The sequence below is a fragment of the Lathyrus oleraceus genome, chromosome 6 (genome assembly GCF_024323335.1).
Source record: "Lathyrus oleraceus cultivar Zhongwan6 chromosome 6, CAAS_Psat_ZW6_1.0, whole genome shotgun sequence".
NCBI classification, from domain to species: Eukaryota; Viridiplantae; Streptophyta; class Magnoliopsida; order Fabales; family Fabaceae; genus Lathyrus; species Lathyrus oleraceus.
This window is the reverse complement of record NC_066584.1, coordinates 179,344,830-179,363,811: the sequence shown is the minus strand read 5'-3', so window position 1 is coordinate 179,363,811 and position 18,982 is coordinate 179,344,830. Positions and strand designations below refer to the sequence as shown.

The 18,982-nt window shown below is 37.7% G+C and overlaps 1 non-coding gene across 1 annotated transcript; it reads left to right on the top strand.

The window, feature by feature from the left end:
- The first annotated feature begins 18,543 nt into the window (after positions 1 to 18,543).
- Positions 18,544 to 18,650, top strand: LOC127098857 (small nucleolar RNA R71). The gene has a single exon (XR_007793542.1). It is a non-coding gene; the product is annotated as a small nucleolar RNA R71 (small nucleolar RNA).
- The last annotated feature ends 332 nt before the right edge of the window (positions 18,651 to 18,982 follow it).

Sequence of the window (18,982 nt, the reverse complement as noted above, 5' to 3'; positions counted from 1 at the left end):
CAAATTTCCCTTGGACTTTAGAATCAAGCAATATCAATACACAAATAGCAAGGTGAAGATCAAGTCATCAAATAAAGATAGCCACATCCAATCTAGCAACTTCATAGTCTTCTTCTTAAGCTTTCATGCATCAGATGACATACTCCTTAAATGGCTCAGAATAAGGTATTATACACAAGTTCAAAATAACAATTGCCTCAAGACCATGTTGCATATGAACTCAGATGATATCTCAATACTTGCTTCAGAAAGAAGTTCAATTCACAATGACTGGCTTTAGAAAAGTTGGCATTGGCCAAGTCCTTTTTGCATAAGGAATGTTGCCTAATTCTAAGTCCAATGTCTCGGATCAAATCCAATAGTCCACCCAAATCGTTTTTAGGGTTTTTGTTGTTATTATGTACATTAAGGTCAAAAGACCACAAACATAATCAAAATACACAAACAAGTATATACAATCACAATATAATCACAAGATATGGCTCAAGTGAGCAAAGGGAAAATGGCATTAAAGTAAACAAGTTAAATGGTATGATAAAGACTTGAATTTAAAGTGCATAAAGTAAATGACTTGAAATTAAAGTTAGTCAAATGTTAGTTGATTAGACGTTAGTATTTGCTTTTACTTTTCAATTATTTAAGTCATTCTTTGGAGAACACTCAACCCTCTATTCACAAGCATGGATCCTTGAACCAAGACATCTTCCAAAGGAAGAAAAAATACCAAGTTTCCAAACAATACCCTGAAAGGAGGGAGACTTACAATCTTACTTACTAGAATGATATGCTTTTGGCTCAAAATTTAGCGCTATGTTAAACAATCGTAATTGGACTTATGTAGAAGTCATAACTATTTGAGGTTGGACAATAGAATTTTTAGTGTTAATGCATGTTAGAGATATGGTATTATGAACCATACTCCTAAAATATACCACACTTGAAAGAAAATGGCAAAATGGTGAACCTAATCTCATCCATACTTATATTGGTTTATGAACCAATTAGCCTTAGGATGTAGAGATATCATAGGTTAATGAAATGGATGGGATAGAAATGGATTGAAGATGAAGAGAGAGGGGAAATGAAATAAACTTAAATTGGTCATGGGAGGACTTTTATCAAATTAAAATTATTCATTCATTTTGGGAGATGTAATGTACATTTCTTCAATCCCCTAAATCCAATTATTTTAATCCAACAAAGTCAAATCAACCTTGACCAAGGCCAAACAACAATAGTCAAACTCAACAAGTCAACAAAAATAGCTCAACACAATTTATTTATAATTAAATAATTAAAAATAAATTAAAAATGCATTAAATTAAATTATGGTTTATCAAAATCCGAAAACCTCTTCAAAACACCAAATAAATGGCCAAGAGATTTATATTAGGTCAAATAAAGTCAAAGGACCTTGGAGAAAAAATTTCATAATTTTTGGAACCTTAAAAGTATTTTTAAACAATTAAAAATATGCACACAAAAAATTAAATCATGAAAAATATTAATATTGATCCAAAAAATAGTTTTAATTCAGAAAATGAAAGAAAAAAATATTTGAGAATTTTTTGTGAAGGTTACATATATTTTGGATCAATATTAAAATTAATATGAATTAATGAAAATAAGTCAATTAAAATGAAAATCAGAAAAATACAAAAAAATGTGGACCACTTGATCTCCCTCATTAATTGAGGTGGCATATCAAGTGGATCCAAGCGTGTGTTCCACATGGTCATTAGTAAATCTCCCTCATTAAAACAATTTAAACAGACCATGTGGTTAGAAGTATGCCAACGCACTGCCGGAGCCAGAGCTCCGGTCTTCTTCTCCGATTGACCTCACCGGAATGGTCCACCTTCAACCATCACCAAAATAAAAAGCAAGACATGAATTTAAAGTAAAAATGCTCAGGAGCTCGTATCTGCCCTCATATTCATCTAACTTCAAGTATATAGAAAGATACAGGGAGTTGAATTTTGAGGATCATGATCTGAGTTGCTTCGATTCAGACAACCAAAAATCAACAAGAATAATGGAGAATTGAGTGAGAATCGAAAAGATGAAAAATTCTGAAATTCACCTTTAATGTAGGTTCAGATGGACACGGTCTTGCTCTCAATTGTGCTTGGCCTTGCTTTAGATGCTTAATGGAATGGAAATGGATCAAGGAATAAGGAGGACTATTGGAGTTTCAATCTCAAAACAGTTGAGAGATTCAAATTCGATTTTCAATGACAATCACCAAGCTTATCTATTGAATGTGAGGGTTTAGGGTTACTGATAAAAAGCTTGTGCACCAGGGTGCATAATTCTGAGCAAGAAGGGCTCTATTTATAGGCCAAGTGATTGATAATTGCACACTTCTTTCAAAATTCCAAAAATAACAATATCCTTTGCATGGATGAATGGGCGTGTGATAGGCCCATGAAATGATGCATTTAGTTCCAAAAATGAGTATAAGCAATGCTGAAGTCATGTGGAAAGGCCATGCATTCGTGTATGGAAAGTGGAACTTCAAATCTTCCAAATGGTTCTTCAACATTAAGCCATGCGCAAGTTATTCATTATTTCTCCAAATGGGATGAATGAGGACATTTTGGAAATTTTAGATCAATGGGAACAACTTTCATGTTGAACACCTTTTCATTTGAAGCTTGAATCATGATTAATTTTGAGGTGGAAGTTTGGAAAATCAAACATGTCAAAAATATTTCTAGGTACCAAGCCATATGTTCACTTCTTCCACCTTGAGTAACTTTTTCTATGGACTTCAAATGAGAAATGTTCCTTCATAAAAGTTGTAGCACTCACAAGTTACTTCAAATTATTAAAAAATTTGACCTCATTTCGATTTAACATGAAGGAGTCATGTATTTTAGAAGTTGAGGAAAATCATTTGTTCAATGGTATTGGCCCAAAATGACCTATAATGTTTACTCATATCACATGCATTTAAAAGTTGAATTTTTACTTCCTTCAAACATTAAAGTTGAAGTAGACATCTTTAATTTGACCATGCAACCTGAATAGCTTTCATATCATAAAAATTGAGCAAATTATGGTCTTGGGAAGTTGACCTCCAAATTAGGGTTTAGACAAAATGACATATATTCTTTCACTATAGAAAATGAATTTACAAGAAAAAATAGCTCTTGACCTCAACATGAAAGTTGTTTGGAATGTCATTTAGAGTAAAGTTTCTCTTGGAATCATTTTCATATGACAAAATTGGTAGGAGATAGGGTCTAGGGAACCCTAGTTTTGACTAGTTAAATTCCTCTGGTAAACTACCATGAACCAACTTGCTAGCTTGATATTCTCTTGACTTTTGGGAACCACGGAGGATCATATATGCATAATATTATGAAACGTGAAGTATCCCTTGAAATATTTGGTCAATTGGTGCAGAAACTTGTTGAAGAAGTCACATAAGATACCCAGATGAATTAGGGTTTCCAAGGAAAACCAATTCCAAACTCTTGATGATTTCTTGATCAAAATAACATATGAAGATCATGGGGATTCATATATGATACTTAGAGCCATCGTAAACCAATTTTCGATTGAGCTCCTTACATAGAGGGTCTTAAACCTTAGATGTGAGCCTGATAGAGCATAGATGAGCATGTGCACTACCTACAAAAGAGTTAAACTATACAATGACATATTTTTGGTATTTTAGTAAGTAAATAATGAAGAAAAAAAAGTATGATACAATCAAATGGTGCTTGGTGATCTCTCCCAATGCAAACCCAATGAATGAGGGTTAAGGAGGATGCCTAGGTGTGATCACAATGCTAGTGCATATGATGAGAATAGCATGAGGGATCTTAGGGTTAAAATTATGGTCTTACAGTTGCCCCTATTTAAGGATGTTCTAGTTGAGGAGACGAAGCTTAAAATCTTCGCATCGGCTCAGTAGAATGGACTTAAATAACAAAATATAGAAAGAAATTTTGGTTCCTTAGAGACCTCATAATGCATATGATATTAATGTTAAAATATCTTTGTGGGGAAAATGTTGCCACAAAGGAAAAGAATCCGGAGAGACCGAAAGTCCGCAGGAGTATAATGCATTCCGTAAGGAAAACTCACTAGGAAGACAAAGACTCTGGGGAATAAAAAGGGTCGTGCGTAGGCCAGGCTACGACTTAAAAAACTGCTGGGGGACTCGAGGGACTCCATGAAAATAAATCAATGGAAAGACTCAGTCGGAGAAAAAAAGGAACATCTACAAGGGAAACGGGTAGATCAGAACAAAACTGAAATACTTGACCCAAGCAGGAAACGATGATTTCATTGAGGAAATACACACTCAAACTCAACTGGGGAAGAAATGATCTTCATCATAGGAGTAATAGAAGTATATTGTCCACTACCAGTTACTGGGTAAGGTGATAACAGATTATGACAGAGAGCACATCCGTTACCGGTTAGGGTAAACATATCAAGGATGACTCTCCAGGGGCAACAAAAGGTGTATTCATTACCAGTTACTGGTTAAGAATAACATGTCGAAGAAAGCTAAATAGGATTTACAACTACCGGTTACTAAGTAGAAGACCGCAAAGAAAGAGAATATCCGTCACTGATTAAAGTGAACATATCAAGGATAGACTCAAAGGGACATTAGGATGGATATTCGTCACCGGTTAAGATGAACATATCAAGGATAAACCGCCTGAAAAAGTAGGATTTATATCTATCGGATAATGGATAAAATACCAGAAAAAGAATATCCATCATTGGTTAAGATGAACATATCAAGGATAAACTCCGAGGGGAACCAGGATTTACAACTATCGATTATTGGACAGAAGACCGAAAAGATGAGGAAATTCGTCATCGGTTAGGATGAACATATCAAGGATTAACTCTCTGGGGAAAGAAAATAGGGATTATAACTACCTTTTTATTGGGTAGAATACCAAAAAAGAGAATATCTGTCACCGGTTAGGATGAACCTATCAAGGATAAACTCAAAGCGGGGAAGAAAATATTCGTCACCGGTTAGGATGAACACATCAAGGATAAACTTCCCGGGAGACGTGAAAACGAATCCGCTGGGGAGAAAAGGGTTACTTTTGTCGGGTATTGGGAAAAAGTGAAACACTTGCCGATTGAGAAGAATATTACCAATTACTGGATAATAAACTCTCAGGGAACCAAAAGCATCAATCTAGGTAATATCTAGAAAGAAACGGTCAATCAAAGACTCAATCCAATGAGAATATAACTCAAGGGGAGTGGTTCCATCCAGACTATCAAATGGGGAGGAAATTGAAATAATAATCATCCACGAGGAAGTAATCAGTGGGGAATGAGAAAGGTTAAATTCTTTCTACTTATGGGTTGACACTCTACAATTGAAAGAGGACAAACAAACCAAATATGCGTGGGTAAAAAATATACCACCGTAACAGAGGATCAGAGAAACAATGAATCTCAAAGTGCATTATTAATGCAAGAATGTATATGTATATGTATATGTATATGATGATTATGCTGACAAAACCATCATAAAGGATACAAATGTCACTGGTCTGAATCATCGATACAATTCTCAGCCAATCCTCACAGGAGGGAAGCATATGCTGGAGAGAATCGGCCACCTGAAAGACTTAACCCTGGCTGGGGAAAAGAGGAGAGGATGTGCTGAGGAAACTGCATTATCAATTCTGCGGGGAATTTTAGGTCAACACCATATCAAATGGGAGACAACCTTGTAGAGGATCGAAAATACTGCTCAAGACTCAGGGCTAATAGAGGTTAGGGACAACTCTGATGGCGACATGTGGGGAAACACAATCTGCCGATTCGTGCAAACTACTGCGATGATGCGCCTACAACTCGAGGGAGGCAAATACAAACATAGCTGGGGAAACCAACAAAATTCGGATGGAAATGCTGGAAAGCCGCTGGGGAGAAACAGAGATCACGCCAACTTCTTGGGAAGAAACCAACGATGCTTCGCATTTTAGGGATTACCTGTCCTCGGACCGCTGTGAACATCCCTTAATGAAATCGATTGCTCTTTAAAAAAAGTAATTGCATTTATTATTTTAATAAAACATGATTTTTATTTTAAAACTTTAATTTCAAAATGATCACAATAAAATTTAATTCTAATTATCCGAATAAATAAGAGTAGAAATAATTGGATAAAAGCTCAACTTTATTTGATAGGATGATGGTCTGTAAATGACAAGACTCCATAGATCTTTACAAAAGTTGAAAAATGGTAATTTACATGGAAAATGGCTACATTGAATACAATGATCTCTAATCCTTCTACCAACTTTGATATCCACTATCCTTTTGGCTTTGGTTGAAGATGAATCAGAACCAATCATTGTGCTCAAGAAAGTCTTTAAGACTGAAGATCAACAGCTTGCAGTTACTTGCCATGATCCCTAATTTTTGCATAAATTGCCCCAAGGTGGGGTACTCAATTTATCGGGATAATCTTTCTTCTGTTTTATGTCTCTAACTTTTGCCTGGATTGCCCTTTCGGGTTTTCAATCCACCGAGACACTCATTTTTTCCTAAGCCGCCCTTTCGGGTTTTCAACTTAGGGAGTTGTTCTTTTCTTTTTAGGCGAAGTATTTCTTGACTGCATCCGCATTCACAAGACAAGTGAACTCTTCACCATCCATAGTTGCAAGAATCAAAGCACCTCCTGAAAATGCTCTCTTAACAACAAATGGGCCTTCATAATTAGGAGTCCATTTTCCCCTAGAATCTGGTTTGAAAGATAGAATCTTCTTGAGCACAAGGTCACCTTCTCTGAATACCCTAGGCATGACCTTCTGGTCAAAAGCTTTCTCATGCCAATCCTTGTACGTCACAACCATTTTCTCAATGATCTTCTTCATGTTCTTGTTTGCAGCTTCAACGCCACATTCATCTTGGGTCTTTAAGGAGAAGAATTATGATGCGCAATCTTGAAGTCTTTGCAAAGAGCTTCCACCATATTATTTTTCAAGTTAGATCCATTATTAGTAATGATCTTACTTGGCACACCATAACGGCATATAATCTGATTCTTAATAAACCTCACAACAACTTGCTTGGTCACATTCGCATATGATGCCGCTTCAACCCACTTTGTGAAGTAGTCAATAGCCACCAGAATGAAACGATGTCTGTTCGAAGCTTTGGGCTCAATCATGACAATTATATCAATTCCTCACATGGAGAAGGGCCATGGGGAGGAAATAACATTCAATAGTATCGGAGGAACATGAATCGTATCTGCATATATTTGACACTTGTGGCATTTCTTCAAAAACATGCAACAGTCAGATTCCATTGTCAGCCAATAGTAACCTGCTCTCAACATCTTCTTAGCCATAGCATGTCCATTGGAATGAGTACCAAAGGAACCTTCATGGACTTCAGTCATCAATAAGTCTGCTTCGTGTCTATCCATGCTTTTGAGCAGAACCATATCAAAGTTTCTCTTGTAAAGTACATCAGCATTCATGTAGAAATTACCAGCTAATCTCCTCAAAGTATTCTTATCTTTCAAAGATGTCCCAGGTGGGTAAATCTGACATTGTAGAAAACACTTGATATCAAAATTCCATGGCTTCTCATCTTTGATATCTTCAACAACAAATACATGAGTTGGCCTATCAAGAAGCATCACAGTCAGATTGGGAACCTTATTCCAATACTTCACCATAATCATTGAAGCTAACATTGCAAGCGCATCTTCTATCCGGTTTTCATCTCGAGGGATATGATGAAACTCAACCTTTTTAAAGAAAGTTGTAATCCTCCTCGCATAATCTCTATATGGTATCAAACCAGGTTAATTCGTCTCCCATTCACCTTTGATTTGATTCACAACCAAAGTTGAATCTCCATAGACGTCTAAATATTTGAATATGAGATCAATGTCATCTTCAAGCCCCATAATGCAAGCTTCATACTCAGTCATATTATTTGTACACTTGAAAGTCAATCTAGTTGTAAACGGAAAATGACTGCCTTGAGGAGTAATAATCACTGCCCCAATGCCATTACTATATTGATTACCAGCTTCATCAATTACCATGCCCCAACTGGAACCAGGTTCTGGCCCTTCTTCAAGCAATGGTTCATCGCAATCTTTCATTTTCAAGTATAAGATCTCTTTATCAAGAAAGTCATACTACACTGATTGGTAATCTTCAATCGGTTGGTGAGCCAAATGGTCAGCCAAGATACTACCTTTAATCACTTTTTGAGATCAGTATTTAATATCATACTTTGATAACAACATCTGCCAATGGGAGATCCTCCCAGTTAAAGCAGGCTTTTCAAAAATTTACTTGATTGGATCAATTTTAGATATCAACCAAGTGGTATGATTCAACATATATTGACGCAGACGCTTAGCGGCCCAAGCCAATGCGCAACAAGTCTTCCCAAGCATAGAATATCGAGTCTCACAGTCGGTGAATTTCTTACTGAGGTAGTAAATAACATATTCTTTCTTTCCAACCTAGTCTTGCTGACCTAGAACATAACCCATACTCTCTTCAAGCACAGTCGGATACATGATCAACGGTCTTCCTTCAACAGGCGGAGACAGAATCGGAGGCTCGAGCAAATACTCTTTGATACTATCAAAAGATTTCTGGCAATCCTTGGTCCAATCACAAGACTAATCCTTCCGAAGAAGCTTGAATATAGGTGCACACGTGGCAGTCATGTGCAAAATGAATCTTGAGATATAGTTCAAGCGGCCGAGAAAACCTTTGACTTGCTTCTCAGTTTTGGGCACATGCATCTCTTGTATGGCTTTGACCTTGGCAGGACCAACTTCAATACCTTTCTCGCTGACAATAAAGCCCAATAACTTACTAGAACAAACACCAAACGTACACTTATTGGGATTCAAGAGGAGCTTATAGTTCCTCAAACACTGGAATAGCTTCAACAAATGCTCAACATGTTTTTCTTCATCACTGGATTTAGCAATCATGTCATCAACATAGACTTCAATCTCTTTGTGCATCATATCATGAAAAAGAGTGGTCATTGCTCTCTGGTAAGTTGCACCAGTATTCTTTAAAACGAAAGGTATCACTCTATAACAGAATGTTCCCCAAGGTGTAATGAATGTGGTCTTCTCCATATCTTCGGGTGCCATTTTGATCTGATTATAACCGGAAAATCCGTCCATAAATGAAAAGACTTTGAATTTAGTTGTACTGTCTACCAACATATCAATGTGTGGCAGAGGAAAATCATCTTTCGGACTAGCTTTGTTCAAATCTCTGTAATCAACACACATGCGGACTTTTCCATCTTTCTTAGGAACAAGCACAATATTGGCCACCAACCGTGGATACTCAGCAGTAACAAGGAAACCGATATCGATCTGTTTTTTCACTTCTTCTTTGATCTTCACTGCCATATCAGGATGAGTCCTCCTTAACTTTTGCTTGACTGGCGGACACTCTGGCTTCAACGGCAATCTATGCTCCACAATCTAAGAATCCAAACCAGGTATGTCTTGAGAGGACCAGGCAAACACATCTAAATACTCTCAGAGAATGTCAACCAACCCGTTCTTAACCTCTAGACACAGTTGAGACCCAATCTTGACTTCCTGCACATCATCTTCGGAACCCAAGTTGACTAACTCAATCTGCTCTTCAAATGGCTGAATGGCTATTTCCTCGTGCTTAAGTAGACGAGACGATTCATCAGACACTTCTTCATCACTTTCTTCCCCAGCCTCAAACACAGGGAATTCAAAGTTTGGAGAAGGAGTAGGATCATTGTATTTAATGGGTTTAGAAACCAACCTGCATAATGATTTGATATTTTGATTTTAGAGAAGTGAATTGTGATAAAATATTATGCAGATGGACAATTTTTATTTATTTATTTATGTTTTTTGTGATTACCATTTTCAGAAAAGTAAAAAGTAAAAATAAAAACATCATAGATGTGGATGAATAGAATTGCATTTTATTAATGATCAAATTGAAAGATGCCACACAATGTTCACTTCTCCCTTAGGCATAGGAGAAGGATTTTCAAAAACAATAAAAGCAATTACTTAGAGTGATGAACAATAACAGGAACATCGACAACGATCCAATTGTTGTAAGCTTTTCCATGCGTCACAAAATTGGTGCGGTCTTCATCTTCATCCCCCTCGATCACTGCAGCTGAGTGTTATTCATTACCATGAATGAACCCTCCGCTACAGAAACTGGGTCACACATATTCAACTGACGACCCTTGTTGGAATCCTAAACCAGCTCGGCTCTTATTCTTGGGGACCTCTACCATCCGGCGCCACTGATCAAAATTACCGTCTTCAACGATCTTTTGCGCGTCTTTAAAAGAGGACATAGGAGCCCCAACTCTCTTTTCTTCAGCAATAGATAGAGCCTGGAACATAGTTCCAATCTCATCCTCAGCTTCAACATATGAAAAAGACGACAGGTGGCTTACCAACAAAGTTTTCTCTCCCTCATAGATAACGAGCTTACCATTCTTTACAAATTTCAACTTCTGATGCAGAGGTGACGTCACAGCTCCCGCCTCATGTATCCATGGCCTTCCTAACAAATAGTTATAGGCCGTGTGGATATCCATTACTTGGAATGTAATTTGGAAATCACTCAGACCTATCTTCACTAGAAGGTCCACTTCTCCTATAACAGTTTTGCTAGAACCATCAAAAGCATTGACGATCACGCCACTGTATCTCATTGGAGCTCCTTGATATGATAATATGGAAAGTGTTGATTTGTGGAGTACATTCAAATAAGAGTCGGTATCAACCAACACATTTGACAACGCATCCTCCTTGCAGTTCATCGATATATGCAATGCCTGATTGTGATTTCTGCCTTCCTCAGGAAGTTCTTCATCACAAAACCACAAATTGTTGCAGGAAGTGATATTGGTCACAATATGGTCAAATTGATCTACTGTCACATCATGTTCCACATAAGCTTGCTCCAATACTTTTTACAATGCTTCTCTGTGCGCTTCAGAATTCATGAGCAGAGACAACACTGAAATTTTGGAAGGAGTTTGGAGCAACTGCTCCACCATATTAAATTCACTTTTATTAATCAAATGAAGCACCTCATCATCATCATTAGGCTTCAAACTGTTGGGTTCACCAGACTAACACTTTGGAGCACTAATCGGATATACTGCAGGCACCTACACCTTCTTACCAACATCCTCTACACCCTTTGGGAACACAGGCCCAAAAACACGACCACTACGGGTCACCTTTGTAACATCAGCAATACTCACAACAGAAATGGTCATAGGAAACAAAACCTCTTGACCACTCTCTAACATTGTCGCATTATACTGATACGGAACAGCTTTATCGGATGCATACGGGACTGGTCCCGCTAACCGTATTACCAACGGCGATACCGGTCTGTTGATGTTGTTACTTCTGCTGCTGTCAAACTGGATTACCACCCTCTCAGGGATCTTGAACACTGGCATTATCACGTTGACATCATCTATATCCCTCGATTGCTGAATCTGGATTACATTCTCATCCATCAACTTCTGCATATCTCTCTTGACAACTAAACACCCATGGGGGTTCACACTGCATATTGCATAATTGTTATGATCATGCTCGCAATCACTAATAGTACACAAGGTCCTATGCATCTCAACCAAAGATTGACGAATATGTCACCCATCAAATACTCGGAAACTTCCTGGACAGCCATCTGCCATGTTGACAAAGGAATTACCATGAGCAGGCAATGGGTTTGCTTTCACATTCGGCGCACGGTCCTCAAAGGCCACCATCCCACTCTTCACGAGCTTTTGAACCTCATATTTTAGCGGGTAAAAATTCTCGATATCATGGCCAGGAGCCCCTTGATGAAAGGCACAAGAAGCTCTGGCTTATACCACCATGGAAGTGGTTCTTGAATTTGTGGCGGATTTATTGGTTGAAGAAGGTTCTTGAGAACCAGATATGGGTACAATTCAGCATAGGCCATAGGAATAGGGTAAAAAGAGACCTTTTTCCTCTCAAAATTCTATTGTTATTGATTATTGTTGGTGTTGGTGTTGTTGTTGTAGTTGGTTGTTCTCTGTTGTGGTTGTTGTTGATGTTGTTGTTGAACTAGTACTTATTGATTACTGGAAAATACTGGAATAACAGATGACACTTGATGATGCTGTTGACAGGGTTGTGGACTTCTCCTGACATGAGGCGTCCTCTACCTCCCAACTGATACTGCACTGGTCTCGCCTTCCTTATTCTTAGTGAAAATGTTACCATACCTCCTGCTTGATGATACCTCTTATTTAGACAACCATCCCTCACAGATACCTTCTTCTAATCTCATCCTTATATTTATCATTTCAGTAAAGTCACTGGTGGCACTAGAAATCATTCGCTCGTAGTAAAATGAGCTCAGGATCTTGAGGAAGATCTTGGTCATCTCCTTTTCTTCCAACGGGGGGTAATCTGAGCGGCTAGCTCTCTCCATCTCTGGGCGTATTCTTTAAATGTCTCCTTATCCTTCTGAGACATCGACCGAAGTTGGTCCCTATCTGGCGCCATATCCACATTGTATTTGTACTGTTTCACAAATGCTTCACCCAGATCATTGAACGTGCGGACACTTGCACTACCCAAACCCATGTACCACCCTAGAGCGACACCAGTCAGACTATCTCGAAAGTAACGAATCAGTAACTGATCATTATCAGTTTGTGTCGACATTTTCCTGGCATACATGACAAGATGGCTAAGTGGATAGGTGTTTCCCTTATACTTTTCAAAGGCAGGGACTTTGAACTTCATCGGAATATTGACGTTGGGAACCAAGCAAAGTTCCGCATCACTCTTACCAAATAAATCTTTTCCCCTCAAGGTCTTCAACTCCTTTCGCAGCTCAAGGAATTGGTCTTTCATCTCTTCCATCTTCTCATAAACATTCGGACCCTCAAACGGCTCGGAATGGTAGAGGGTGTCCTCAACACGAGGCAGGGTGTGAACAACTGGAGGTGGAACGGACATGACCGAGCTAGATGCCTACATGGAAGCAAATGTAGGCGCAAAGCCTTCAGCTACCAAGTTGGGCGGCATCCCCCACGGGAATCCGGCAGGCATGGCAAGAGAAAACTGAGTGGCAGGCATGGTTGAAGTCACAACCTCTGAAATGACAGTCCTTTGAGGAGGAGGAGTTGCAGGCATTGGAGAAGATTGACTCTGAGCAGCTAAAACTGACTCCATCATGGCAGTCAAGTGGGTAATCTCGTCCTTCAGTTCTCTGTTCTCTTATTCCAAGTGTTCCATGATTCTCGGATGATTGGCGCGAGTATGATATCGATGAGTCGGCTTGGCTGAAGCACAAAAGAATAAACAATACGACACTTGGCGGAATGAAAACCTGTTATGCAAATGATGCATGAAATGCAATGCTTTGATTTTTTTTATTTTCAAGGAACATACTATTTTATTTGCAAATATATATAACAATTGTAACAATTTGATTGACCATAAAAATCCTTTTTATTCATATAATTTGGAAGGATTACACTAAGTACAATTTCAGAAACCAAAATACAAATAAAAGAGAAAAGAAAACTAGTCATCCTAAGCTTTTTCCTATTTTCTAATTTCTGATTATAATTTCTTTTATTTATTTTAATTCCATTTTATTTCTAAAATTCATATCTCTCTTATTATTGGTCCAAAAATTATGGGATCAATTTCATTCTTCTCCTTTTAATTTCTACTTTCTAAAAATGATTTTTAATATTTTTTATTTTATCATGTGATATTTTTTAGTATTTTTCTCTTTTCTGGTTATTTTTAATTCATTTAAAATAGTTTTTGATATTCAAAAAATACAAAAATACTTTTCCAACCTCTTTGAATGATGATAGATCTATGAAAATTATTCTCATCAATTTATTAATTTATTTGATATTTATTTGAGACTTTAGTTCAATTAGGTTATTTTTATGCATTTTTAATTGATTTAAAATAGTTTCTGACTTTTAAAAATGCTGAAATTTTTTGTCAAACTTTGTTTGACCTTGTTGAACTTGGGATAGTTCACTTGGACTTTTCAAAGTTGATTTGAAGTAAATTTGAAGTTTGACCTTTCTTTTATTATTTTAATTCAAGTTTTATTTTAAATATTAAAAATGCCAAAAATATTTTATTTGTTTCTTGACTTCTAATCTTGTTTTTGATTCTATTTTCCATTGTTTGACCTTGATCTTCTCTATCCTTGGTCAATGCTTATTGATTAATACATGCCATTTCCATTAATGTACTTTATTTCTTCATATTCTTCTTCTCCTTTTTTTTTTCTTTTTGATCAATGAGTTAAAGATTGGCGGTTAGCTTTGATACATGGAGGTTTAATCTTCCTTGGTTCAAATCTAATTCATCTTGATCATGGATCAAGTGAATGGCTTTGCATTAAGGATAGATTGCTTCCTAAATCATGCAAAGAACCTAAATCAATACAAGATCATTTCTCATTTTCTTTTTGGCATGGCAAGTTGTTGGAGTTTGATTCACTAATCAAGACCTCTAACTTGTGTTGTTGCCTACATTATTATTGACCGGCCTCAGATAGTTGTGACTTCTACATAAGTCCAATTACGATTGCTTAACATAGCGCTAAATTTTCCTTATGGCACACTAACTATTAACACTAACCATTAACCATTAACATTTACTTCTTGCTCTTTACATTTATGCAATTTACTATTCTTGTAGATATTATTCATTTGCTTTTCCCCCTTTGCTCACTTGAGCATATGTTTATGTTAATGCAATTTGCCTTTTGCTCACTTGAGCACATAATTGTGTATATATTATTGTGCTTGTGTTTTATTTTGATTGTTATGGACCAAATGCAAAGAAATGGACAAATGGACTTAGTTTCTAGGATATTCCCTATGCAAAATTGGAGTGAAAGGACCTTAATGATGAAGATGGATTAGAAGGACCAAACCTCTAAACTCACTCTTGCCCATTCTTGATTTGCTTCATAAAACTCTTTGATGTGTGTGCTTTTGTGGTAGGGGGTCCTATGAGAGCTCAAATTGGAGAATCATTGCCATGTTCATCCAAAGTGAAAGATACAAGGGACATTAGGGATCTTCTAAGAGCTTGTTTGATTGTGTTGATTGCTTGAGGTTACCCTTATTTTGCTTGCATAGTCCAAAGGATGGGAGCTACTTGGATCATCAGTGTGATCTCAAGAAAGCAACTCCATTTGTGGTCTTGTTTCTTATCCCTCATCTCTTGTATGATTAGGACTTTAGCCATTCTTCTTCTTCCCTCCACTCTAACCCAAGCCAAAACTTTTTGTGCAAACATTTAACACCTGTCTTCAAACATTAGAAACCTAAGCCTTATGCTTTTGATTTTCAAGTTTCCTTTTCATAACACTTATTTTGAATTGAACTTTTAAATCAACTTTGACCATATTTTGTAAATATTTCTCATTGGTAAATATCACTCGCTCAAATACTTTTTGTGGTTTCAATGGCCACTCTCTTAATCAAAACTTTTCATAACCTTTAGCTATTAGGTTTGAGTTATCCTTGAGGTAGATGTAATACTCACCTATATCCTTAGTGATGGACAATGAGTCTTCCATGCTTATTATAGGGTTAACCCCTCACTAGCATGTTGAAGTTATCCTGACATGGTGGATTTGTGGTTTTAGGTTGAGATTTCTCCTTTGGATAACAAAAGACCTTAAGGATATTGGACCAATCAATTCACCAACTCATTTTGAGATTTTTACCCCGAACTACGAGGTTTTGATCCTAATCTTTTTTAAGATGGTACGTAGGCAATGAGTTTATCCATCCAAACACAAAATGTAAATAATTTGTATATTCTCTTCTCATCTCTTTAATCATGTTTGCACAAGCAAAATTTTCAGAAAATACCAACCTTACAAGAAGTATGAAAAGGGCTCCCTATGAGTACCTAGGATGTTTTGGGTGCTTAAAACCTTCCCATTGCATAATCAACCCCTTTAGCCCGATCTCTGACATTTTTACTAGTTTTTCATTAATAAAACTTTTAGGTTTTTGTTCGCTTTCTAACCATTCCTTTGGATAAATAGAAGTGCGGTGGTGACTCGACTTGTATGGTTTACCTTGGATTTAGTCAATATCTCTAATGGTAACAAATACCCCGCTACAAAGGGCATAGGAAAATGATCTTTCCGAGTGGCTTTGTTTAGTTTTCTATAGTCGATGCACATTCAACTTCCGGCCACAACTCTTTATGCTATGGACTCTCCCTTCTCGTTCTTAACAACTGTAACACCCCCTTTTTTAGGTACTACATGAACGGGGCTAACCCATTAACTATCGGAGATCGGGTATATGATTCCAGCATCTAGTAGCTTCTTTACTTCATCCTTGACTACCGTACTTAGGATTGGGTTGATCCTTCTCTGGTGTTCTCTAGAGGTTTTGCAATCTTCCTCCAACATAATGTGATGCATACAGATAGAAGGGTTTATTCCTTTTAGATCAGCGATGTTATATCCTAACACAGTTGGATATTTTCTTAAGACATCTAGTAACTTTTCAGTTTCCATCTGTCCCAAGTCAGTGTTGACTATTACTGGTCTTTTGAGTTCAGTGTCTAGGAATTCGTATCTTAGGTTCTTTGGTAGTGCTTTTAATTCCAAGTCAGGTTTCTTTGGGCATGGCATGGGGTTGGGCGTAAGTGCTAAGCATTCGCTTAGACTTTCGTTTTGGTATGGTTCATGCCAATTATCGTTTTCAAAGATTGGAGGGATTTGGATTTTCATTATATCAGAGTATGTGGTTTCTTGCATCTCCATCTCTCTCACGCACTCGTCTATGACATCAAGTAGATAACAGGTGTCGTCTATGGTTGGCGCTTATAAGAATTGTGTTAAGATGAATTCAACCTTTTCCTCTCCAACTTCGAATGTTAGCTTACCTCTCTTTACGTCTACTATGGCTCCGGCGGTAGCCAAGAATGGCCTTCCTAATATGATAGGTATATTGGCATCTTCTTTGATGTCCATGATTATGAAGTCTGTAGGAATGTAAAATTGTCCTACACGTACGGGGACATTCTCTAGTCTACCGACATGATATTTGATTGAGCGGTCAGCTAATTAAACAGACATCTTGGTTGGTCTTAGTTCTCCCATACTGAGCCTTTTACAGATGGTTAAGGGTATTACACAAATGTTGGCTCCTATATCGCATAGAGCTTTGTCAATGACGAATTTTCCAATGACATAGGGTATGGAAAAACTACCTGGGTCTTTTAGTTTGGGAAGCATGTTATTCTGGATTATTGCGCTACACTCGGCAGGAAGTGTAACTATTTCGTTATCCTCAATCTTTTTCTTATTGGATAAGATTTCCTTAAGAAATTTTGCATAGGAGGGCATTTGTGTGATGGCTTCTGTAAATGGTATTGTAATGTTTAGTTGCTTCAGAAGTTCAACAAATTTCCTAAACTGACTCGCAGATTTAGAACTTGCAAGTCTCTTAGGATACGGAATGGGTGGTTTATAAGGAGGCGGAGGTACATAAGGTTTTTCTTTCTTTTCGGCCTCTCGGGTATTATCTTCTATTTCCTTTGGCTCATTCACCTGCTCAGTTGAGGTTTTGTCTGGTTTTTGGTACATGGCATGGTTTTGGAGTCTTGGATCTACGGGTCTGTCTAATTCTTTTCCACTCCTCAGTATAACGGCATTTGCATGTCCTTTTGGATTAGGTTGCGGTTGTCCAGGAAATGTTCCAGCTGGAGCGGCTGTAGATGCTTGTTATTAAGCCACTTGTGAAATCTGTGTTTCAAGCATTTTATTGTGGGTGGCTAAGGCGTCTACTTTGCTCGCTAGTTATTTAAGTTGCTCGCTAGTATGTATGCTTTAGTTCAGGAAGTCTTTGTTTGTCTGAGATTGGGTAGCTATGAATCTTTCCATCATTAATTAGAGGTTCGACTTCCTAGTCATGTTAGGAGCATTATTAGTTGGCTTTTGATATCCAGGCGGAACAGTTGGTGCTTGGCCAGGTGCATACAGGGCGTTGTTATTCTTAATCAAAAAATTAGGATGGTTTTTCCAACCTGGGTTGTAGGTATTCGAATAGGGATTTCCTTGTGCGTAATTCACTTGATCGGTTGGGACTCCTGCTAATATCTGACATTCTTGTGCAGTGTGTCCAGGGTTTCCACATAACTCACAGTTTTGAGTTACAGCAGCCACGGTGGCTGTAGGTGGTATGGTCAAGTTGTCTAATTTTTTAACAAGGGCATCTACCTTTGCATGAACATGGGCAAGGCTACTGATTGCTTACGTTCCACTCTTTGTTTGGGACTTTTCTACTGGAGTTCTTTCACCTCCCCATTGGAAATGGTTTTGGGCCATGTTTTCAATGAGTTGATAGGCTTCGTTGTATGGCTTGTCCATAAGTGCACCGCTCGCGGCAGCGTCTACTATCAATCTTATGTTATACAGAAGCCCATTGTAAAATGTGTGAATGATCACCCAGTCTTCGAGACTGTGATGTGGACATATCCTCATCATGTCCTTGTATCTCTCCCACGCTTCGTAGAGAGATTCTACATCTTTTTGTCGGAATCCGTTGGTTTGAGCTCTCAGCATAGCAGTTTTGCTCGGCGGAAAATATCGGGATAAGAAGACGTTCTTCAGTTCTTCCCATGTTGTAACTGAGTTGGATGGCAAGGATTCCAACCAAGCCCAAGCTCTGTCTCTAAGTGAGAATGGAAAAAGGCGCAGTCTTATCGCATCTTGAGATACACTATTTGCCTTTATAGTGTCTGCGTACTGCACAAACTTGGCCAGGTGTTCATTAGGGTCGTCCGTAGGATTTCCGGAAAATTGATGTTGTTAGACAGCTGATAATAGTGAAGGTTTCAGCTCGAAATCGTTTCGATTGATAGCGGGGGCAGCAATGTTGTTGTGAGGTTCTTGTT